The 24,762-nt window shown below is 40.2% G+C and overlaps 1 protein-coding gene across 1 annotated transcript in view; it reads right to left on the bottom strand.

The window, feature by feature from the left end:
* The window catches only part of FAM124A (family with sequence similarity 124 member A), a 111,905-nt gene that overhangs the window by 17,289 nt on the left and 69,854 nt on the right, over positions 1–24,762 (bottom strand). The window lies entirely within an intron of this gene.

Here is a 24,762-nt window from a genome sequence, read left to right as displayed (position 1 = left end):
TTTAAGTTTAATTAGGTCCCATTTGTTTATGTTTGCTTTTATTTTCATTGTTCTAGGATGTGGATAAAAAAAGATCTTGCTGCAATTTATGTCAAAGAGTGTTCTGCCTATGCTTTCCTCGAAGAGTTTAATAGTATCTGGCCTTACATTTAGGTCTTTAATCCATTCTGAGTTGAGTTTTGTGTGTGATATTAGGGAGTGTTCTAATTTAATTCTTTTACATAGAGTGGTCCAGTTTTTCCAGAAACACTTATTGAAGAGACTGTTTTCCTCCACTGTATAGTCTTCCCTTTTGTCCTAGTTGGGGGCATGGGTTTATTTCTGCACCTTCTATCCTGTCTCATTGATCTAGATTTCTGTTTTTGTGCCAGCACAAACCCATACTGGATTATTGTAGCTTTGTAATATAGGAAGTCAGGGAGCCTGATTCCTCCAGTTCCCTTTTTCTTTCTCGAGATAGCTTAGGCTATTCAGGGTCATTTGTGTTTCCATTTGTTGTTGCTGTTCAGTCACTCAGCTGTGTCAACTCCTTGTGACCCCATGGACTGCAGCATGCCAGGCTTCCCTGTCCTTCACTGTCTCCCAGAGTTTGTTCAAACCTATGTCCATGGAGTTGGTGATGCCATCCAACCACCTCATCCTCTGTTGCTCCCTTCTCCTCCTGCCTTCCATCTTTCCCAGCATCAGGGTCTTGTCTTTTCCAATGAGTCGAAGCACTGGAGCTTCAGCTTGTGTTTCCACACATATTGTACATTTTTTTGGTCCCAATTCTGTGAAAAAATGCCATTGATAATTTGATAGAATTTGCATCAGATCTCTGGATTGCTTTGGGTAGTATAGCCATTTTCACAATATTGCTTCTTCCAATCCAAGAACATGGGAATCTCTCTCTCCATCTATTTGTTTCACCTTCGATTTCTTTCATAGTATCTTATAGTTCTCTGAATGCAGGTCTCTTGCCTCCTTGAAAGTGAACGTGTTAGTAGCTCAATTGTGTCTTTTCGTGACCCCAGAGACTGTAGCCTGCCAGGCTCCTCTGTCCATGGGACTCTCTAGGCAAGAATACTGGCATGGTTGCCATTTCCTTCTCCAGGGGATCTTCCTGACCCAGGGAGGTTTATTCCTAGATATTTTATTCTTTTTGTTGCAATGGTAAATGGGATTGGTTCCTTAATTTCTTTTTCCAATCTTTTGTTGTTAGTGTATAGGAGTGTAAGAGATTTCTGGGTATTAATTTTTAATACTGCAGCTTTACTAAATTCACTGATGAGCTCTAGTATTTTTCAGGGCTTCCCTAGTGGCTCAGACGATAAAGAAACTGCCAAAAATGCAGAGACCCAGCTTCAGTCCCTGAATTGGAAAGATCCCCTGGAGAAGGGAATGGCTACCCACTCCAGTATTCTTGCCTGGAGAATTCCCTGGACAGAGGAGCCTTCTGAATAGTTTTTCTGTTGGCATCTTTAGGATTTTCTATGTATAGTATCATGTTATCTGTGAACAGTGACAGCTTTTATTTCTTTACCAATATAGAGTTCTTTTATTTCTTCTCTGAATGCCATGGCTCTGATTCCCAAAACTATGTTGAATAATCGTGGTGAGAGTGGACATCCTTGTCTTGTTCCTGGTCTTAGAGGAAACGCTTTCAGGTTTTTACCTTGAGAGTAATGTTTGCTATGAGTTTGTTGTATATGCCCTGTTTGGTTCCAAGCCCACTTTGTGAAGAATTTTTTAATCATAAATGGGTGTTGAATTTTGTCAGAAGCTTTTTATGAATCTAATGAGATGATCATGTGGTTTTTATTCTTCAATTTGTAATGTGGTGTGTCCCATTAATTGATTTTGCATATATTGAGGATTTCTTTCATCCCTGGGGTAAATCCCACTTGATCATGGTGTATGATCCTTTTAATGTGTTGCTGGATTCTGCTTACTAGTATTTTGTTAAAGATTTCTGTGTCTATAGTCATTATAATATTGGTCTGTAATTTTCTTTTATGGTTGTATCTTTGTCTGGTTTTGGCATCAGGGTGATGGTGGCCCTGTAGAATGAGCTTGGGAGTATTCCTCCCTCTGCAGTTTTTTGAAAGAGATTCAGAAAGATGGGTGTTAGTGCGTCTCTAAATGTTTGATAGGATTCACCTGTGAAGCCATCTGGTTTGGACTTGCATTTGTTGGAAGAATTTTTTAAAACCACAGTTTCAGTACTTGTGATTGGTATTCATATTTTCTATTTCTTCCTGGTGGCCCCCCTGTCCTGCCCGTCACAAACCTGTTGCTGGGCCCTCCTTTGAGCCCCTAAAGCTCCCCTTCTGTCCCAGCTTGTTTCCCTGCCTGGGATGGAGCTTCCCCAGATGTGAGAACCTCGCCTCACCTTCAGCTCCCTGCCAAGAATTCAGGTCCTATCCTGCTTTCTTTCCTTCTCCTGTTCCCTTCTTCTTTCTTTTGTCTTATCTGGGGGGATCTTTCTTGTCTTTTTAGGTGTCTGAGGTCCTCTGCTAGCATTCAGCAAGTGGTCCGTGAGAACTGTTGTAGGGAGAGATGATTCTACATCCTACTACTTCCTTGCCTCCTTCCTCTTTTTTCTTTTGCCCTGCCTGGTTATGTGGAGGTTATCTTGGCCTTCCAGAAGTCTGAGGTCTTCTACCAGTGTTCAGTACATATTCTGTGTGAATCGTTCCACTTGTAGATGTGTTTTTGATGAATCTGTGGAAAGAGATAAGCTCCATGTCCTCCGTCTCCATCATCTTGAATCTTCCCTCCAAAATCTTAGTTTTCAATGTACATATGTCATTGGCCTTCTTGTATAAATTTACTCTTAGTTATCTTATTTTTTGATGCAATTGTCGACTGCTTTTTAATTTCTTTGTCTGATAGTTTGCTATTAGTGTGTAAAAACAAAACAGCTATTTAATATTTTTGTATCCTGCAACTTTAGTGAAGTTTTTAGTTCAAATAGTTTTCTGGCGCAGGCTTTTGGATTTTTCTCTATAAAGTAGCATTGCATCTGCAAGTAGTGACAGTTTTGCTTCCTTTTCTTAAAAACACAACATGATTATATTTTAATACAAAATCACAATACAAAACACCATAGTAAATTGATGGCAACAAAATATGGTATTTCACTGACATTGCATGACAAATGTTAACATCCTTTGGCCATAAATGAGTTCCTGGAATATTTCCTTCTTTCTGAATTGGATGGCTTTTAAATCTTTTTCTTGCCTAATTGCCCTGTCTAGAACTTGCAATACTACATTGAATGAAAGTGATGAGAGCTGGAATCCTTATTTTGTTTCTGATCACAGAGGTAAAGCTTTCAGCTTTTCACCACTGAGTGTGATGTTAGCTGTTGGTTTGTCATGTGTGGCTTTTTTATGTGGAGATATGTTCCTTGTATACCCCATATGTTGAAAATTTTCCATAAATGTTGAATTTTATCAAATGCTTTTTCTGTATCTATTGAGATAAGATTATGGTTTTATCTTTCATTTTGATAATGTGGTATATCACACCAGTTGATTTGCATCAGATGTTAAACCACCCTTGCGCCTCTGGAATAAACTCCACTTGAATATGTTGTACAATTCCTTTAATGTATTGTTGAATTAGTTTTGTTGAAGATTCTTGCATCTCTGTTCATCAGGGATATTGACCTGTAATTTTCTTATGGTATTCTTATCTAGATTGGTATCAGGGTAATGATGGCCTTATAAAACGATTTTGGAAGTGTCTCCTCCTCTCTTTTTGGGGGGAAGAGCTTGGGAAGGACTGGCATTATTTATTTTGTTGAATTTACCAGTGAAACAGTCTGACCCTGGACTTCTTTTTGTTTGGAGATTTTTGGTTACCAATTCAATCTCCTTACTAGTAATCAGTTAAAGATTTTGTTTTGTGATTCAGTCTTGGTAGGTTGAATGTGCCTTGGAATATATCCATTTCTTCTAGGCTAATTGTTGGCATCTAATTATTCATAGCTGTCTTTCATGAAGCTTTGTATTTCTGTGTTATCAATTTTAACCTTTCTTCTTTCATTTCTGATTTGAGTCCTGTCCTTTTCTTGGTGAGTCTAGCAAAGGTTTGTCAGTTTTGTTATCTTTTCAATGAACTGGCTCTTAGATTTATTGATCTTTTCTATTTTTGTTTTTTTATTTATATCCATTGTGACCTCTCCTTCCTGCCATTAAATTTGAGCTTCTTTGTTCTTTTACTAATTACTTGAGGTATAAAGAGTTTTTTTTAAAGATCTTTTTTTGTTAGGACTTCTTTTACTATATCCCATAAGTCTGGCATGTTGTATTTCCATTTTTATTTATATTAAGGTATTTATTTCTCTTTTGCTTACTTCTTTGACCCATTGGTTGTTCAGCAGCATGTTGCTTAGTCTTCACATACTTGTGAATTTTCTGGTTTTCTTCTTAAAATTCTAGTTTCATAATATTGTGGATGGAAAAGATACATTTTAAATCATCTTAAATTTACGTCGACCTTTTTTTTGACCTAACATATGATCTATCTTGGAGAATAATTCCATGTGTGCTTGAGAAGAATGTATGTTCTGTTTTCTGTCTGATCTGCCCATTGATGAATGTGGAGTATTAAAGTCCCCTATTAATACTGTAATGTTACTCATTTCTTTATGTTTGTTAATGTTTGCTTTATATATTTAGGTGCTCCTATGTTGGGTTGTGGGCTTCCCTGGCGGCTCAGTGGTAAAGATCCAGCCTGCTAATGTCGGAGGCGCGAGTTCAATCCCTGGGTCATGAAGATCCCCTGGAGGAAATGGCAACCCACTCCAGTATTCTTGCCTGGAGAATCCCACGGACAGAGGAGCCTGGTGGGCTATAGTCCACGGGATAGCAAAGACATGACTTAGTGACTAAACAATGTTGGGTTTGTCTGTCTCATCAAATGTTATATCCTTTGTTGGATTAATCCCTTTATCATCATAAAATAACCTTGTCTCTAATGAGTCTATCTTTTACCATCCCTTCACTTTCAATCTGTGTGTATCCTTACATCTGAAGTAAGTATCTTATAGGCAACATATAGGTGTATCTTGTCTTTTTATATCTATTCTGCTACTCTGTCTTTTGATTGGAGCATTCAGTCCATTTATATTTAAAGTGATTATCGATAGGTATGTCTTACTGTCATTCTGGTCATTGTTTTCTGGCTGTTTTGTAACTCCTCTTCTTTTCTTGCTCCTCCTTTGAAATTTGATGATATCTTGCATTAGCATGCTTAGATTTTCTTCTCTTTACATTTTGTGTATGTACTATGGGTTTTTGCATTAAGGTACCATGAGGCTTACAAAAAACAACTTATCAATTTAAAATAGACTTAAGTTTGAAAGCATTCTAAAGTTCGTGTTGTTTAGTTGCTTCAGTTGTGTCTGACTCTGTCACACGATGGACTGTAGACCACCAGGCTCCTCTGTCCAGGGGTTTCTCCAGGCAATAATACTGGAATGGATTGCTGTGCCCTCCTCCAGGGGATCTTCCCAACCCAGGGATTGAACCTGCATCTCTTACGTCTCCTGCATTGGCAGGCAGGCTCTGTACCACTAGCACCTTGCTAAACCCCTCTAGTATATTTTTCTCATCAGTTATTATATTTTTCAGCTCTATGACTTTTATTGCTTCTTTCTTATATTTTCTTTCTTTTGTTGCAGGTCTCACTTTGTGCATGTTCCCATGTTCTCTTGAACTCATGAGCATCTTTATGACCGTTGTTTTGAACTCATCATGAGGTAAATAACTTCTTCCATTTGGAGCATATTTTTCTGTTTATTTTCTTTGACTTTCTGTGTTGGTGTGTATGCACTAGAGAAAACAGCCACTGCTCCCAGTCTGAAGTAGCAACCTCATGTAATAGATGAAATTATTGTTCAACCCTGCCGTAGTTGGTTGTGTTTAAGGAGCCTATTTTATTCTTAATGGTTCCAGGAAGGGAGGGTGTTCCTAGACCTGTCAGTGTCCCAGAGGGGAGAATCTGTCTGCTCCCTCTGTGTACTGAGCCTTGGGGTGATAGCTAGTTAAGTCCTTATTGACCAGGGGATATTTGCAGAAACTAATGCCTCTGGCCAGCAATTTTTATTCTGGCCTCCTTAAAACTAATTCTGTTACTTAACTAACACTTCGGGGGTTATTACATTCACTAGTTACACCTGACATACCTGTAAATTCTTCTAATTTTTGTGAAATGTAGTCTTCAACGCAGTCTTCTGTAGAAGCAAATGAATATTCTCCAGCATGGGGAGTTTCATTTTCACTTTCCATATCAGAATCAGTCACTAAGGTTTTTTTCGTCTTTTTGTGGGTCTAGTATTCATATAGTTAGAACTATATTCTGTAGAACTACCATCTTCTAGGACACTAGTATATGTGTTCCTCGGACAATTAGAGAAAGTATCTGCCTGAAACTCACTGATTAAATTCATGTTTATAACATACACATGGTTGGAACAATGACCTAACAGAGCACAATGTGAATAATAACAGCAGTCGTAAGTTGTAAATGAACTGGACCCTTGATCAGTTTTAAGCTCCAGAAACTTTACATGGTGACATTAATTGTATCACCCTCTGAAAATGTATTGCTACATCTCCATTTGATGATGTTTGGGTAACAAAAGACATATGTGTCAATAATGTGTTAGGAACTATTTGTCTGCTACTGTCCCATTGAATCTGTTAACACAAGCCTCACTGACCACAACAGCCAGGCTATCAAAGGATGTATCCTCAGGGTGGTAGCCACAAAAGCTGGGTCACCAGATGTCTATAAGAGCTCCTTTCTCAGAGACTGTGGCGATTTGGAGCTGGGAAGACAGAAAGCATGAAGATGACAGTTACCAGCTTCCCCGGTCTTTGCAGAGGACTTCAGTCATCCTCTATGTGTGTGTGAGTGAGAGAGAAGCCTGGCTTATAGGCCACAGCCATGAAAGTAAGTTAAGAGGCTTCCTGTATAGGAGGATTGGGGCTTTTGATTCTCTTGCTTCTTTGCTGTTCCCTGAGGTTAGATAATTAAGAAGTCTTTGCTTGTTACAGTCCTGTGGGACCTGTAGGTGTAAGCTCTGCTGTCCACCACAGCCAGGCAACCAAGGGATTCCTCTGGATGGCAACTGCAAAGAGCAGGGCATAAGATGAGGGCTCAAGCTCTTTTCTAGGAGTTACCAGTGACTTGGAGTGAGGGACAGTGTAAAGATAGCACCTTCCCGCCTCTCTTTTGGAGAGTAAGCCCCTGCACATGTGTTAAATTAGATGCCTGCCTCTTGGGCTGAAGCTTTAAGATAAACAAATTGACGTGTTTCACAGAAAGCGTTGGTGTGTTTTAGTTGGCTGCCTCTGCTCTGGGCCCTAGAATGGGTGATTCTGCCTAAGGCCTTTAAGAATTCCAGCACTTCTGGTTTCTTGGACACAAGCCCCAGTGGCTTTCAAAGCTAGATGTTCTCAGCGTTAGGGATAACTTGTCTCTCAGGTGGGAGCCTTAAAAGCTGGGCCTCAAACCCTTTGCTCCTCGGGGACAGGCTGGGAGCCGTACGAGCCCCTCTGATTGTGGGTCCTGGTGATGTTGTGTCTCAGCCTCCTACCTGCTTTGCAGGAGTTGATCTGCTAGTTTTAAAAGTTGTCCCACCTGTAGCTGGAGGTTTGCTGTGTCCATGGCGGGAGGTTAGTTGAGGCTCCTTCTGTGTCACCATCTTGAACCAGAACCCTGGGCTGTCTTTTCTGAATGGTTAGTAGAAGGAGAGGGGGAGGACTCAGGCAAGGTTCACTCTCAAAGTAACCTGTGTAGGTTAGTCGCTGAGTCGTGTCCAACTCTTGTGACCCCATGGACTGTAGCCCTCCAGGCTCCTCTGACCATGGGATTGCCCAAACAAGAATACTAGAGTGTTTTGCCATTTTCTTCCCCAGGGATCAAACCCGGGTCTCCAGCATTGCAGGCAGACTCTCTACCAACTGAGCCACCAGGGAAGCCTAATCTGTGTACATTTTGTCAAATCAGCGACGTTTCTAGGTTTGAAGTTTGAAAATGTTCAAAGAGATTCTAGGCCTATAGGACGGTGGTTTAACCAAGTCTTTGCTGGACAATTACTTGTCTGTTCTTTTCCTTTTTGTTATTATGGAACTGTAAGGCTTTCAGACTGTCAGGGTAACATACTAATTCTTTTCTTTTTAAAATGAAAGATAAGGCAATGTATACCATTTTGCTGATTTGGCAAAATGGCAGCAAAGCGATAACTATCCACCTGGACAGGCTTCCTGTCAATGGTTACATAGCCTCCCCAGCTTCACCTCACACACCTCTCCGAATGACCTTTCTAAATAACAAACCTGACCACGTTTCTCGGCAGAAGAGACTCACTGGCAAGCACTACAAGAACTTGTCTGCTCCATCGAGCCTTGGGTCTTCCGAGAACTGACTAGAGCAGACAGATTGCGTTTGGAACTAACGTCATTCCCAAACAAGCCATGCTACTCCTGATGCCTGTCAGCCTAGAGGACATCTTTAGAGACCAAGCCTAAGGTGATGCTGTGAAGCCTTATCTGACCAGCTCCCTTCTTTTGTGAACAAAATGCACTCATTTCTCTTGGCCTTATAAGTAGGAGTAGCATTGCTGGGGCCAAGGTGAGCAGCTGTTAGTTTCAGCAGGTACTTCCAAACAAATCTACATCAAACTGATTGTACCAATGTATAATTCTACCAGGAATTTACAAGTATTCCAACTGCTTTATATCCTCGCCAACCTCTATGGTTAGCATTCTTTTTCATTTCAGTCATTTCGGTAGGTGATGGTGTTTCATCATGCTGTTAACTGGCATTTCCCAGATGACTAATAATATTATCTTTTTATGTTTATTGGCCATTTGAATATCCTCTTTAGTGAAGCACCTGCTCTTTGTATACAGTATGTTCTAGATTCAATTCCTTTCTTGTATGTATGCATTCTAGATAACATTTTCCAGTCTGTGGCTTGTCATCTTACTCTCTTTCTGGTGTCTCTTGATGGGCAGGAGTTCTTATTTTTTTTGTAAAGTTATTACTAGTCTTAAAAAAAAAAATTTGCTATTCCACCCAGCAGCCAAACAGAGGGTGAAAGACATAATGAAAAGAAGCTTGGATCTCTGAGGATTGTCAAAAATAGAGAGAAGCAAGCATCCATTGTTATTAAGCTTCTGTTTTTTTAAGCCTCTTTCTCAGTTGAACCTAAGCACAAATCATCACAACAAACATTTTGCACATAAGTATATTTATGTATTTAAAGGAACTGGGTTTAATTATAAAATTTTTAGTGCAGTAAGGCATTTAGGAGCTTGGTTGATTGACCTCTAACACCTATCCTTTATATAAGTATTAAAAAAATTAACATATTCATATTTGTACAAAACAGGCACTCAAATTACTACTGAATAAATCCAGATACTCATATATGTATTTTTATCTCATGTTTCTTGGTGTTCACAGTCCCTCTATTTAGTATCTTCTGTAACACTTACCACACTTTCCCAAGATCTGATAATGATATTAAACAAAGGTGAAAAAAAAAATATCTGAGGCAGCCCCTCAGATATTTCTTGACTTAAAATTTTTCCATCATTAGATACTGCTACTGCTATCTAATAATATTACAGTCCTCATTTTTTTCCATCAAAACCAAATACGAACTGTTGGTATTTATGATTTATAATATATATATGTATGTATGTATAAAAGCACCTTAAAATTCCCTTGATCATAAGCATATGTGGTAAGCATTAAAGAAATACTCCTTGCCACAGTTTAATGAGGAGATCCTAAGGGTAGCCGAAATGATTAACAACTTAAGCAAGAATCCCATTTTTTAAATTAGAATGAAAGAGAGTGAAGAACTATGTGGGACATGATCCAAAGAATATCTTCACTTTGGAGTCCCAGAAAGAACAGAGAAGCGATAAAGGGACTGAAATCTTATTTAAAGAAATACTGGCTGAAAAAGTCCCAAATCTAGGGGGAGAGATGGCCATCTAGGTAAGGGAAGCTCAGAGATAATACCCAAAGAGATCCTCACTAAGACACATTATAACCAATCTCTCAAAAATCAAAGTCAGAGAGGATAGTGAAAGCAGCGAGAGAAAATCACATACAGGGAATTCTGATCGAACTGTAAAGCTTTCAGCAGAAATCTTGCAGGCCTAGAGACTGTGGGATGATATATTCAAAGCACTTAAACAAGCCAAATCTGTCACCTGGAAATGAAGGTGAGATAAAGACTTGAGCAAACCCAAGCATGAGGGAATGTAATCACCACTAGACCTGCTTCCCAGGTGGCTCACAGGTAAAGAACCTGCCTGCCAGTGCAGGAGACATAAGAGACGTGGGTTTGATCCCTGGGTCAGGAAGATCCCCTGGAGGAAGAAACGGCAACCCACACGAGTGTTCTTGCCTGGGAGATCCCATGGACAGAGAAGCCGCTACAGTCCATGGGGTTGCAAAGAGTCAGACAGGACTGAGTATCTGAGAACATAGACCTGCCCTACAAGAAATGCTAAAGAAAGTTCTTCAAACTGAAACAAATTAACATGAAAACATACTGAAATATAATACTGGTAAAGGTGAATACATATAGTCATATTCAAAATACTGTTAATACTACAGCAGTGGTGTATAAATCACTTTGATATCTAGCATATAGGTTAAAGAAAACAGTGTTGAATAAAAGTAACTATAGCTGCAACATTACGTTAATATAACATTTATAAATATTACAATATAAATGTTTAATATATGGGATGGTGCCAGTGGTAAAGAACCTGCCTACTAATGCAGGAGATGTGAGAGACACAGGTTCGATTCCTGGGTCAGGAAGATCCCCTGGAGAACGGAATGGCAACCCATCCAATATTATGTTAATATAACATTTATAAGTATAACAATATAAATGTATAATATATAAATAACATAAAACATAAATTGGGACATCAACATAATCTGAGGGGGGCAGTAAATGGGTGGACCTTTCTTAAGAAATGGAAGGTGTCATAATCATCTATTTTTAGCTGATAACTATAAAATGTATTATGACAGCCTCATGTAACCACAGACCAAAACCAGATAATAGACACAAAATGATGAGTAAAGAATCAAAGCAAACTACTACAAAAAGATAATCAATTCACAAAGAAAAACAGCAAAAGGAACCAAGGAATGACAAAACAATCAGAAATCAATTAACATTGGTGACAGTAAGTCTCTAGCTATCAATAATTAATGTAAATGGGCTAAAAACTGGTTGAATGGATTAAAAATAAGACCCATCTGTATCTGCCTACAAGAATTTCACTTAAGCAGTATAGATACTCACAAGCAGAATGTGAAGGGATGGAAAAAGATATTTGAAGCAAACAGAAACCTAAAGAAAGCAGAGGTGGTTATATTTATATCAGACAAAATAGATATTAAGTCAAAAACTTAACAGGAGATGAGGTCATTATATAATGATGAAGGTGCAATTCATCAGATACATAAATTGTAAAGATATGCACACCCAGTATTATAGTGTCTAAAAAACAATTATTTTAAAATATTATTAAAAGATCTGAAGGGAGAAACAGACAACAATATAATACCACTTTAAACAGTGGGCAGACCATCCAGGTAGAAAGTCAAGGAGGAAATAATGGACGTAAATGATGCTCTAGAACACATGGACCTACAGACATATACAGAATAGACTATCCAATAGCACCAGAACACACTTCTTGCACGCAAAACATTCTCCAGAATAAATCACAGTGTCTTAGCAAATTTAAGAAAGTTGAAATTATACCAAGTATCTTTCCCAAACACAATGGTATAAAACTAGAAATCAATACCAGGGGGAGAGCTGAAAAGTTCCCAAGTATATGGGGATTAACAAACATACTCATGAAAAACAAATGGGTCAAAAGGAGCAATCAAAAGTAAAATAAAAAATATCCTAAAACAAATGAAAATAATAGCACAACATATAAAAACCCATGGGGTGCTGCAAAGGCAGTTCTAAGAGGAAGTTTATAGTGATAAACATCTCAAATAAACAATCTTGCTTTACATCTCAAGGAACTAGAAAAAAGAAGAAACTAAGCCCAAATTTAGCAGAAAGAAGGCAATAACGAAGATCAGAGCAGTAATAAATGACATAGAGACTGAAAAGAAAATAGAAGAGATTTACTGAATAATAAACTCAGTAAAGTTGCAGGATACAAAATCAATATACAAAAACCTATTGCATTTCTGTATGTTAATAATGAACTATCACAAAGAAAAGAAAACAATCCAACTTAAAATTGTATCAAAAAAAAAAAAAGAAAAACAACCGAGGAATAAATTTAACCAAGGAGATCAAAGGCCTGTACACTGAAAGCTGTAAGACACAGAGGAAAAAAATTCCAATGACATTTATCACAGAAATAGAACAATCCTAAAATTTGTTATGGAACCACAAAAGACCTTGAATATCCAAAGCAATCCTGGATATACAAAAGAATCTTGAGAAATAAGAACACAGAAGCATTTCAAACTGATATTACAAAATAGTAATGGTAATCAACTGTGGTGTTGGAGAAGACTCTTGATAGTTCCTTGAACATCAAGGAGATCAAACCAGTCAATCCTAAAGGAAATCAACCCTGAATATTCATTGGAAGGAAATGATGCTGAAACTCCAATACTTCGCCCACTTGATGTGAAGAGCCGACTCGTTGGAAAATATCCTGATGCTGGGAAAGATTGAGGGCAAGAGACGGGGGTGGCAGAGCATGAGATGGTTGGATGCATCACTGACTCAATGGACATGAGTTTGAGTAAACTCCGAGAGATGGTGATGGACAGGGACGCCTGGCGTGCTGCAGTCCATGGGTCGCAAAGGGCTGGACACGATTTAGTGACTGAACAACAACAGCAAAGTGTTTTTGGAACCATAAAACACTTCAGATAGCAAAAGTCATCCCGAGAAAGAATAACAAAGCTGGAGACACCACAATATCTGATTTCAAAGGGATAGTGATCAAAACTGTATGTTTTTATGGGATGGCATAAAAACACACACACAGACCAGTGGGACAAAATTCAGATCCCAGAAATAAATGTATGCATACATGGTCAACTAGTATTTGACAAAGAAGTCAAGAATACTCTAGAGAAAAGACCATCTGTTTAATAAATGGTGGTTGGAAAACTGAATATTCACACTTGGAAAAGAACGAAACTAGGCCCCTATTTTATACCACTCACAAATATTAACTTGAAGTGGATTAAAGACTTAAACCTGAAACTATAAAACTCCTAGGAGAAACATAGGAAAAAAGCTCCTTGATATGGGTCTTGGTAATAATTTTTTGAATATGACATTTAAAGCATAAACAGCAATTATACAAGTGGGACTAGATCGAATAAAAAGCTTCTACATAGCAAAAGAAAGGATCAACAAAGTGAAAAGACAACCTATGGAATGGAAGAGGATATTTGTAAATCACATATTGATAAGGGGTTAACATAAAGAGCTCACACAACCTAATAGCAAAAGCAAAAAATGACCCAAACAAAATGGGCAAAGGACCTGAACAGACAATTTTTATGAGACTGACGCGCTGCCTACTGCACTAAGGAGGCAGATGTTGAACAGACAATTTTTAAAAGAAAATATATGAATGGCCAACAGGTACATGAAAAGGTTTTCAACATCACTAATCGTTGGGAAATGCAAATTGAAACCACAATGAGATATTACCTCTTATTTGTTACAAAGGCTGTCATCAAAGAGACAAGAGATAATGAATGCTGATGAGGGTGTGGAGAAAAGAGAATCCTTGTGCATTGTTGGTGAGAATATGAATTGATGCTGCTGCTGCTGCTAAGTCACTTCAGTTGTGTCCGACTCTGTGCGACCCCATAGATGGCAGCCTTCCAGGCTCCGCCATCCTGGGATTCTCCAGGCAAGAATACTGGAGTGGGTTGCCATTTCCTTCTCCATTGTATGAAAGTGAAAAGTGAGAGTGAAGTTGTTCAGTCATGTCCGACTCTTCACGACCCTATGGACTGCAGCCTACCAGGCTCCTCTGTCCATGGGATTTTCTAGGCAAGAGTACTGTAGTGGGTTGCTATTGCCTTCTCTGATGAACTGATGCAGCCACTAGGAAAAACAACATGAAGGTTCCTCTAAATACTGAAAATAGAACTACCATATGATCTAGCAATTCTACTGCTGGGAATATATCCAAAGGAAATGAATTCACTATGTCATAGAAGTATCTGGACTCTCATGATCATGGTGGAAGTGAAAGTGAAGTTGCTCAGTCATGTACGACTCTGCAACCCCATGGACTGTAGCCTACCATGCTCTTCTGTCCATGGGGTTTTCCAGGCAAGGGTACTGGAGTGGGTTGCCATTTCCTTCTCCAAGGGATCTTCCCGACCCAGGGATCAAACCCAGGTCTCCTGCATTGTAGGCAGATGCTTTACCACCTGAGCCACCAGGGAAGTCCTAAAAACAATAAATGGTAGCTCTATTTGTAATACCCAAGACATGGAAGCAACCTAAGTGTCCATCAACAGATAAAGAAAATATGTTATATATCCCCATAGAATACTATTCAGCCTCAAGAAAGAAGGAAATCTTGCCATTTGTGACAACAGGTGCGTGCATGCATGCCAAGTCGCTTCAGTCGTGTCTGACTCTTTGTGACCCTATGACTGTAGCCCACCAATATAAGTATAAATGGACCCGTGCAGTTCAAACCCATATTGTTTAAGGGTCAGCTGTACTTTGGACTGTAGCCTGCCAGGCTCCTCTGTCCACGGAGATTCTCCTGGCAAGAATACTGGAGTGGGTTGCCATGCCCCCCTGCAGGGGATCTTCCCAATCTGACATACTTTACTACCTTAATGTCTTTGTCAGATAAAGACAAACACAACTTATATATGGAATCTAAAAACACTGAACTTGTAAAAACAATGGTGGTTATCAGGAGCTAGGGTAGGGGAATCAGAGAGTTGTTATTTCAAGGTACAAACTTATAACTAGTAGATAAGTTCTGAAGATCTAACGCACAACAGCATTTCTAGTCATCAATACTATATTATGAACTTCAAAGTCGCTAAGAGCTTAGATCTTAATCATTCTCTGTACAGTGTACGCAAAAAAATAATACAAGACATGATAAAGCTTCTAGCTAACTACTGGGCAGCCGAGGATGAGATGGCTAATTAGCATCACTGACTCAATGGACATGAGTTTGAGCAAACTCCAGGAGATAGTGAAGGGAAGCCTGGCATGCTGCAGTCCATGTGGTTGCAAAGAGTCGGACACGACTTGGCAACTGAACAACAACAAACTTTAACTACTGAAGTAACTGTATTTGCAATATATAAATGTTATCAAAGCAATACATTGTGTGCCTGAAAATTACACAATGTTATCTATCAATTATATCTCAGTAAAAATAATTTTTTAAAATCCCATTTTTATTTTGAGCATTAATCAAGAGAATCTAGTTTTGAATTATCCATATAATTGTTTCTGAGGGTATAATGCTAGCCTGCGGGACTGAACTTTAACCCATTACTATACTGTAGGTGAAAGGATTATTCATTTAAGTTAACACACACATTTGGAAGGATTATTCATTTAAGTCAACACACACACACACTTGGAAGCCTAACTGGAATCCTAGACATTTAGTTTAACTCAAGGCTTCTCAATTCAGCACAACTGATTTTTGGCTGGATAGTTCTTGCTGTGTGTGGGGGGGTGTCTCATGCATTAGATGCTGCCTGGCAGATGTCTGCAGAACCCCTGTTCTTCCCACCACATGGAGACAGCCACAAATGTCTCCGGACATTGCCCAATGTTCTCAGACACAAAGGGCTACAAAAATGCCCCCAGTTGAGAACCACTGCTTTTGTATTACGGAAACATAATGCTTTCCAATAAATTCAGCAGTCAAAATTTTAGGAATGCCTCATTTTTAAATTAAATTTTTGTTCTTATAAACTGATGGACAGTTTTAAAAACAAAGTACAGCTGACCCTTAAACAATATGGGGTTGAACTGCGTGGGTCCACTTATACATGGATATTTTTCCACAGTGAGAACTACAGTACTATATGCACAAATGGACACAGAGGTCCAGCTCTTAAGCTATGTTTAGATGAATCACCACATTGTTCAAGGGTCAACTCTGTAGTTCTACAAAGCTTATGGGAGAAAAAAAGAAGGTTCTGTAAAACTTTCTGCAATGGCACAGTCTGGTATGTAAGCCATCAGTCCGTCAGTTCCCTCCAATCTCCTACCTAGACAAGTGCTAGAAACCCAGCAGCCTGTGTTCTTAAGGCCAGTCAGGGGTGTGCTGGGCTGAAGGGATTGTTGAGAATACAGAACTGGATCTCTTCTTCCTCGGTTCACTCTAGCACTCTCACCCTCAACTAGGCTTGCCATCCTCCAGTCTAAGTCACTGGCCACTTTTTTCAGAGAATAAAATGATGCAATGAGGAAGAGGTGGCTGATTTGGGGTTCAATTGCTATGTGTGGGTTCCAATACAACTTGATGTACAAAAATAGCAGGCCACCTTTGGCTTGTGGTCTTTGGTTTGTTGCTGCCTGTCAAACTGCCTTTTAAATTAATTTTAAACCAATTTTCCAATTTTACCACCCACTCACCAAGGCACAGACACCATGCATGAATTCCGCCTCATCTCTTTTAGCTTGACCATCTCTCTCCTGCCTTTCCTCCAGGCTCCAACAACAAAAGACCCGGGGCATCAAGTCTTGGGCATTCAGTGGATCGGCATGATAAAGACAAGAGATAGTCACTGGTCCTCTAGTTCATGAATGCGGAGAGGGAGTACGGTTTGGGGACACTCAATCTTACAGTAAGCTGAGGGACTGTGTCCTCCCAAAGATAACCTGTTGACTTGACATGACCCCAGTCTTCTTTTATGGAGATGGGGTGGAAGAAGTTGCAGTTCTGCTGAACTGGGTGACCCAGCGTGCCTCGGAGAGGGAAACGACGGGTGTCACAATTGGAGCGTCTCATAATTTCCAGTGTAGGGTACTTAACACCTTTTTCTGCCTGGCCTACAATCACTAGTCTAAGGATAACTGGGCACCCCTTACCTACTGTCTGTGCTTCCCTGGCGGCACAGTGGTAAAGAATCTGCCTGCCGGTGCAAGAGATGTGGGTTCAATCCCTAGGTCAGGAAGATCCCCTGGAGAAGGAAATAGCAACCCACTCCAGTATTCTTGCCTGGAAAATCCCATGGACAGAGGAGCCTGATGGGCTACATGGTTCATAAGATTGCAAGAGTTGGACACGACTTAGTGACTAAACACCACCACCACCTCCACTGTCTGGCATAAATAAAAACGAATTTTTTAAAACTCAAAGGCAATGCTGTTGCAAATCTGAGATAGCTGCTCATATCAGAAAAGGACCCACACTTAAAACGAGGCAACACCAACAAGCTGTGTCTAATGAACAGCTTCAGAACCTTCCAGGGGCCCTAGCCAAGGCTGCATTACTGCCAGACTACTGGTCCACCTCCCGGCCCCTCTCAACTTCAGCCCCCCACACCATCCTCAGGGCAGTGAACACACACAGGTGCCAGGAGAGAGACTGGCAAAGCCTCGGGACCGAGGCTGTCATGAAGTCATGCCAAGAGAAGTGAGAGTGAATGGACTGAATTAGGCAGGCCAGCAGTTTGCCATCTGGCTGTACCAGGGAAGCTTGAAGACCTACCCGACCCTCGAGGAACTGAAACTACATCTCTGGGGTGGGTCCCGGGCATCAGTTGAAAAACTTTCCAGGTGATTTTTAACGTCCAGCTAGAATGGGAACTGCTAGAACTGGAACTGCCAATTTCCTGATTTTCCCTTGTGCCTACCTTTATTTCTCATTCCCTGCATCATGTAACTATTAGGGTTGGCCAAAAAAGTTTGGGATTTTCTGTAAGATGTTATGGAAAAACCTGAATGAACATTTTTGTCAAACCAATATTCTGAAAGCCTTGGTAGTATATATTTTCGTGACTGTATACACTTCAGATTGGAAAAACCCTCTTTTTTACTTTCTGTGAAGTAAACTTTTATCACCATTCAGCTCCAAAAATCTGTGATTCTGAAAACTGAGACCCAGAAAACTGTGCCTTGCTTAATGTTCATGACGAAAGCTGGTGGGAGAGGCAGCGTGAGCACACGGGAATATTCTTTTCTCTTTGTCTTACCCCCGCTGTGTTAATTAGATTAGCATTCACTTTCCCCCTCATTTTATACAATTATTTTGGCTAAAGTACCCTGAACTTGTCCTCTCAATTAACCTTTGTCTGGAAAATGATACGGATAATGGAAATTCCGAAGAATGCGTTTTCCACTGCTGCATTCCCCTCTCAATAATTTTCTACTTTGTTCTTATCTGCCAATCTGTTTTAAAAACAAAACTTGCTTTTCAAGCCTTGAAACCTCATCAGTTCCAGCCATTGCTGTGGCTCACCTAGGCTTCCTCTTGCAGTATTATCTGTTAGCTCACTTAAAACAGACAGAGAACTATTGAATATAGTTGTAATGCTTAGGCCAGGAACACAAGGCTGCCCATATCAGACGCAATCAGCTAACTGTCCCACAGAACAAAGACCCGGGCTGAACAAAAGCTCCATCAAGCCTCCCCCTGGAACACACAGACGTCACTGTCATTGTAGATTCGAAAGAGCAAAGATGGATCTAATCTTTTCCATAAATCTGCCTCACTGGGGAAAAATGTTGATTGTTGAGATTAGTCCTGTAATAACAATGCCTCTACTCAGCAAACAGAATTTAGGACAGTGTCTCCAAGTTTCGCGAGTTAATAAGAAGCATGCCAGGAATATGTCAGGAACTCACTGTGACTGCTATTCACAGAGCAGTAGTACTCATTATGTCCTCAGGAGCTTTCCCAACCAGAATTTTATGTGGGCTTTCTTGGGTGGTGAAAGTAAAAATACTGAATTAAAAAATAATCCGGTCTTTGAAGTGCTTACTATTCAAAACACAGATGTAGAAACATAAGGATCTAAAGATGGGACAACTTGATAGATGGGCAATGAATATGTCAATTAAATAAGCATTTTCACTCAAGACAAGATAGGATGCAGCAAGTATCTTCATATGTTGAAAAGGATGACTCATTTCTGGCTTGAATATTCAGATACGTCAACAACCGGACACAAAGTCATTGGCTATTTGCCTGTTAGAAGCACCAGCCATTCCAACCCGCTGGGATATCAGGGCTGCAGGATGAATGTGGGGGCCTGGGCCCACCCTAAATGCAGCGGACCATTAAGAGAATGGGCCAGATTTCCATGGGATCTGGTAGTGAAAGTGAAAGTCACTTAGCTGTGTCCAACTCTTTGCGATCCCACGGACCATACAGTCCATGGAACTCGCCAGGCCAGAATGTTGGAGTGGGCAGCCTTTCCCTTCGCCAGCCCTTCCCTTCTTCCCAACCCAGGGATTAAACCCAGGACTCCCACATTGCAAGCGATTCTTTACCAGCTGAGCCACAAGGGAAGCCCTCTAAGAATACTGGAGTGGGTAGCCTATCCCTTCTCCAGCAGATCTTCCCGACCCAGGAATCGAACCGGGGTCTCCTGCATTAAAGGTGGATGAGGGAGCTATGTGGGAAGTCCCAGTAAAACCCAGTGTAAACAGGACCTCTCCCAGAATTGGACTTTCCTGGTGACTCAGATGGTAAAGAATCTGCCCGCAATGCGGGAGACCTGGGTTTGATCCCTGGGTCTGGAAGATCCCCTGGAGAAGGGAATGGCAACCCACTCCAGTATTCTTGCCTGGAGAATCCCATGGACAGAGGAGCCTGGCGGGCTACAGTCCATGGGGTTGCAAAGAGCTGGACACAACGTGACTAAGCACAGCACTCCCAGAATGCCATGAGTGAGAGTGGCCCCCAGCACCGTCTCACTGGTGCCATGCTGACCTCGTTCAGGAGCTGGATCCTTGCATCTTCCTGCTTTCTTGGGGACCAGCCCTGGCTGTACTTGAACTAGTTCTGGCTGGGATTAAACTAACGTTCCATTGGTCACTCAGTTAAAATTGTGGACTATCAATGTAGGCTTTCTGATCTGTTTTTGTGCATAGAGAAATATCTAAAATCTACTTTTGAAAAATTAATATCCAATTAATTACAGTTATCTATGTCAAGCCCAAATTTCACTTAAATTTACTAATTTGAGTTCAATTCCCAAATCTTATTATTCCACTAACAAGTCTAGCAAATGTTAATAATAAACACTTATTTTTAAAAGAGCTCTTGCAGCTTAAGTAACTAATTTCCTTTAACATTTTAAACTGCATTTATACATTTAATGTCTTCTTCTTTTTATACATTTAATGTCTTCTTTTTAGTTTAGTGGTCTGATTAATAAACAAAACTTTTTAAGTCTTTAAATAACTCTAATGAATCTAATCAATTAGACATAGAACTGTTGACTATTAAATCCTCTTAAATGTTTCAGTGTTACAAATTTGCTACCTTTATTCTTATATCCCTTAACTTAAAACAGCAAATATAAATCAATTCTAAGTTATATTTTAAATTGGAGTCATAATGTTGGTTTCTTGTTCTAATAGACCAAATTCTTGAAAACACAACAAATGCTTAAAATACCAGACATGAACAAATTATTTCTAAACCTAATACAAAGTTTTTAACATATAGGTTTTTAAGAATTTCATTATTTCTGTGTTTAATCCTATTTTTTTCTGGGATTAAAATACAATATCTACTAAAAAGAAACTATGTCATCCCAAACAATCTGCCGTTGCTTTTCTAGCTGATGGAGGTTACATGCAGACAGCTATTTTGGCCAAGAGGTGTCCCAACAAGGAGGGACAAACAGGGCCCTCTTTTATGGTTGGTTGCATGCATGCATGCTCCGTTGTGTCTGACTCTTTGCGACCCCATGGACTGTAGACCACCAAACTCCTATGTCCATGGGATTTTCCAGGCAAGAGTACTGGAGTGGGTTGCCATTTCCTTTTATAGTTGCTAAACAGAGGTTCCAGGACTTAAAGAGGTTATTCACATGGTCCATGTCACTGGATTTAAGTCAAATCATTATCTGATTTCTCTCTATGAACAGACTTCTGCCTCCTCCCCTCAGACTGTGACAGCTTCCATCACTGCTTCATTAGCTCTGCAAGTCTCTGCTTCCCTTAAAATACTGACATGTTACCCCACTGGACTCTCTCTCTCAAGGCTTTGCTGCCTCTGCAGTCTGCTGATAACCAGGTGTTCTTGGTGTCAGGGAAGAGATGAACCAGTTGAATTAGGGAAGCCCAGCTGTTTGAAATGTCCCACATGATGGGATGTTAAAGAAGTGACCCCCAAAGTAGCTGGGCAACTGAAGAAAGAGGTAGGTTTGGGAAAGAAAGGTGATGCTCGTAACTCAACTATCAACATCATTAGATTTAAGAGATGGGAAAACAAATCACGTCCTGGCTCCCAGGGCCCTTCAACATGGCACCCTCTTGTGGCCACTCATGGGCTCACAGGCCTTCAGAGTCTACCTCCTCCGAGGTTCCATGCCACATGCATGATCCTGCTCCCGCTACCTGAGGGACTGAGCCAGGAGCAGACACTTGACCAAAGGGAAACAAGCAAAACACTGAGCTGCACAACTGGATTCTCTCCTGAATAAAGACACACAGCCAAGGGTGGCCATGCCAGTGGCACGCCAGGAGCGTGGAGTTTTGTGTAACAGAGAACGTATTAGTTCTGACCAAACCCCATTTTCTCTAGTGAAAGGAGGTTAAAGACCTTCTTTTTGTAGCATTAGGAAAAGGTTTTTAAAAATTGTTTCTTTATTCAACAATACCCAAGCCCTGGAAGTTTCTTCCTTGATCCTGTTTACCATTTCTTCAACTGTTCCCATGGATCCTTTCTGTAGCCCTTCAAAAGATGGCAATCAAAGCTGAATTTTGTCCTCTAAGACTGAATGTATAACTCTTTCAGATGTCAAGGACAGAAATTCGTCTCCTACTATTTAAAAGGGAAATTTAATGTAAGAATACTGAGGAGACACTCATCAAGACAGAAGTGCAGCAAGCCATGGACACAAGAGTGGAGGATTCCTAAGGCCCTTTCTTTCTCTTCTCAGGACTTTTCTTGTAGGTCAGCCACCATTCATGGCCAGGTGGCTTTCTCAGTGCGCTAGAAAACACAGCTGTTGACCATCCCCGGGCTTCATGTCAGAGCTTCAATCATCTGGGCAGAGATTCACTTACTCATCAGTCAGCACCAGTTCTCCAGGGCCAAAATGACAGGGCAGAGACAGCTGACGTACAGCTACAGACGGAAGGCAGCGGTAGGTCAGGCTAACCTGGCGCTCTGGCTGTGCCTGGGTGAGGCGGGGAAGGGGGCTTTCAACAGAGGACCACCGGGAAGGGAACACCTTACACGGCAACGGTATGGAGATGACTGGGCTAGACATTAACAGAGAGGCCTCCTCACCTTACACTTCAGATCACTGCTGAGATGGTCTAACGTTAGGCTTTCTCTTACACAAATTATATTTCTTCTTTGCACTGTTTCAATGTCTTTTGTATCAAAAAAGGAGGACATTAAAAATATCTTATTTATATGAAACCTAGATGACAAGTAAGATTGCAAAGATTTATTTCCTGAAATTTTGTAGGAACTAGGCCAATAGCCTAATGATTTAGGTGTGATTTCAGCCAAACAGTTTTAAGTATTTTCTTTGCTTCTCATTTTCAGGAAGATATCCTTCTCTTTTGAGGTCCAAGGAAGAAAAATCTATTTGCAATTTCTAACAGTATTTTAGTTCAGTCATACACTGATTTCAAACTAAAATGACATTCATTTTATAATTTTAAAAATCATATACATATATTGTTATGTGTAGATGGAACATTGTCCGGGGTAAATCATATATTAGGGCACAAAAAAAGTCTTAATAAATTTAAGGAGACAGAAATCACATCAGCCATCTTTTCCAACCACAACGGTATGAAACTAAATATCAATTACAAGCAGAAAGCAGGATAATTCACAAATATGTGGAGATTAAGCATCATGCTATTCAATAACCAATGGGTCAAAAAAGAAATCAGAAGAAAAATTAAAGTTACTTGGGACAGATAAAAATACAACATACCAAAACTTATGGAATACAGTAAAAAAGCTCTCAGAGGGAAGTTCAAGTGGTAAATGCCTAATTGAGAAACAAGAAAAATCTCAAACACATTCACTTACACTTACAGGAAGTAGAAAAACAAGAACAAGTGAAGCCCAAAGTTAGCAGAAAGAGGAAATAACAAAGGTCAGAACAGAAATAAATAGACTAAAAAGACAATAAAGAAAAGATCAATGAAACTAAGACCTGGTTTTTTGAAGATAAACAAAAAGATGATGCTGTTAAAGTGCTGCACTCAATATGCCAACAAATTTGGAAAACTAAGCAGTGACCACAGGACTGGAAAAAGTCAGTTTTCATTCCAATCCCAAAGAAAGGCAATGACAAAGAATGTTCAAACTATAGACAATTGAGCTCATTTCACATGCTAGCAGGGTAATGTTCAAAATCCTTCAAGCTAGGCTTCCACAGTATGTGAACCCACAACTTCCAGATGTACAAGCTGGGTTTTAAAAAGGCAGAGGAACCAAAGATCAAATTGCCAACATACACTAGATCATAGAGAAAGCAAGGGAATTCCAGAAAAACATCTGCTTCATTGACTATACTAAAGCCTTTGGACTTCCCTCATAGCTCAGTCAGTAAAGAATCTGCCTGCAATGCAGGAGGCCCAGGTTCGATTCCTGGGTCAGGAAGATCCCTTGGAGAAGGAAATGGCAATGCACTCCAGTATTCTTGCCTGGAGAATCCGTATGGACAGAGGAGCCTGGCAGACTACGGTCCATGGGGTCACAAGAGTTGGACGCGACTTAGTGACTAAACCACAAAGGCTTTGATTATGTGCAATATAACAAACTGTGGAAAATTCTTCAAGAGATGGGAATGCCAGACATCCTTACCTTTCTCCTGAGAAATCTGTATGCAGGTCAAGAAGCAACAGTTAGAACCAGACATGGAACAATGGACTGGTTCCAAATTGGGAAAGGAGTACGTCAAGGCTGTATATTGTCACCCTGCTTATTTAATTTATATGCAGAGTACATCATGCGAAATACCAGACTGGATGAGCACAAGCTGGAATGAAGATTGCTGTGAGAAATATCGACAACCTCAGATATGGAGATGATACCACTCTAATGGCAGAAAGCAAAGAGGAACTAAAGAGCCTCTTGATGAGGGTGAAAGAGGAGAGTGAAAAAGCTGGCTTAAAACTCAACATTCAAAAAACTGAGATCATAAGTGCTCAGGCCTGGTGCACTGGGAAGACCCAGAGGAATCGGGTGGAGAGGGAGGTGGGAGGGGGGATCGGGATTGGGAATACATGTAAATCCATGGCTGATTCATATCAATGTATGACAAAACCCACTGGAAAAAAAAAAAAAAACTGAGATCATGGCATCCTGGCCCATCACTTCACAGCAAATAGAAGGGGGAAGAGTGAAGCAGTGACAGATTTTAATTTATTGGGCTCCAAAATCACCACAGATGGCAACTGCAGCCATGAAATTAAAAGACACTTGCTCCTTGGAAGAAAACCTATGACAAACCTAGACAGCATATTAAAAAGCAGAGACATCACTTTGCCAACAAAGGTCCACGTAGTCA

The sequence above is a fragment of the Cervus elaphus genome, chromosome 30 (genome assembly GCF_910594005.1).
Source record: "Cervus elaphus chromosome 30, mCerEla1.1, whole genome shotgun sequence".
In the NCBI taxonomy this organism is placed as follows: domain Eukaryota; kingdom Metazoa; phylum Chordata; class Mammalia; order Artiodactyla; family Cervidae; genus Cervus; species Cervus elaphus.
The sequence above is the reverse complement of the archived record's forward strand: the minus strand, read 5'-3'. Positions and strand labels throughout refer to the sequence as shown.